Genomic DNA, 1,653 nt, shown 5'->3' with positions numbered 1-1,653 from the left:
ATAAGCCAAATTGATCAAAATAGCCTAGTACAAACCAACAATAAAAACATAATTTGGAACTGATCATCAACTCATCGTTATATTAAACTATTTCTATTTTAATAATACTTAAGCTTGAATGCAGCCATATTCAAACTTAACAATGTGTCCTTATTTAAATAAAAGTTATGATATTTTTGTCATTTGCAAGAATCAGCTTGAACGCAAAGTTCTACACCAAAGAACGAACTTATTGTATTTATATGTATTTAAATGTTTTTTTTAGCAATTAGTAATATATTTTGTGATTTTTTGCAACTTAAGTGAATCGAAAACCAAAATGTGTATACCATAAAACTAACTGAACATTGTGAACGATGACTAATAAAAAATAGAAGCGAAAATTAACGGCAAATAAATGTGATAAGCACTGGCAAGTGAATTTTGGAATTTTTTCAGGATTATTAGCAGTTAATTTTTAGATCGGTGAACCCCATTAGGAGTTGTCTATTACCGGAGCAGCTGCGTTGCTCCAAATCCTTCGGGTTAGGGCGGGTATGAAGCCCAAGCCCGGACCAGGAGATTATCTCAGCAGCGTCTGCCAAAAAGTCTCCAATCGAGCTCCACGTCGGTTAGGTGTGGCACCTGGAGCGCATAGAGCCACCTTAAACCGTTCTGGTCTTCAGACGCGCCCAATAGCGCATCACCTCCTATAGAATTCAAGTCTCCTAAATTATCGTATGGGATATGAATTGGTAGTACAGATAGTTGGTTCGACATTTTTTAACAATGAACGAAGATGTCGCCACAAGAATAATGGGTAGCTGCAGCAGCTCGTCGAACACAAAAATCGCTAGCGGTGGCTTGATAAAGAGCATAACTTGGCGTTCTATGCAGTCGATAGTATTAGACAACCTACTCACGACAGCCGGTTCAAGGTACCGGAATGACTAGGGCTTTTCCCGACCAAGGGCTGTTTCCGTGACCTAACCCTGTTTATATCGGCGAACCTAAAAATCGTTTTTCGTCCATGAAGCAATACCTTGCAGCCGGGTTGCAACGCATCCTTCTCCGCGCGGGCATTGAGTCCTGCCCCAGACCAGACACCTATTTCTGCTGCGTCTGCCATAGACGACTCCATCTAAACTCCACTTCGGTTAGGTGCAACATCTGTAACGGATAGAGGAACCAGTGAACCAGCTGAGCCTATAGGTCCAGGGAGTGGACCACAACGGCACCATTTGCTTACACAACCCCCTACTCGCGAAACCCGCGGGTGCGAAGCAGTATCCAAGGCGTCCCTCGGCTCCAAGGAGCTCATATGGCCAACAACTAAACTCCCCACGTCCTCCATTGCAGCAAGCGCAACAGCACCAAGGTAGATCACCCCATCAAGGAGCATAACACAATGCTCTGCAAGCAGTTCCTAATAGGGTGCCACAGACGCGGGCACCCGAACAGACAACTACTTGCAGAAGAGACCTCACCAAGGCACGTCAGGAGGCATCTCTACGAACTGACGGATGAAGTCCAGAGGTTCAATAGCCCAACTTTGCAGTGGATACTGCAGCAGGCTAAACTCGTACCTAAACAGGGTGAATGCAGATTTGCCCAATGAGAGCCCGGCATGCGGAGGGTCGCCACATGACTCACTGCACCTCTTCGTATGCCCCC

This window comes from Rhagoletis pomonella, unplaced genomic scaffold, assembly GCF_013731165.1.
Source record: "Rhagoletis pomonella isolate Grant_MI unplaced genomic scaffold, Rhpom_1.0 Rhpom_scaffold_00006, whole genome shotgun sequence".
NCBI lineage: Eukaryota > Metazoa > Arthropoda > Insecta > Diptera > Tephritidae > Rhagoletis > Rhagoletis pomonella.
This window is presented reverse-complemented; position numbering follows the sequence as displayed.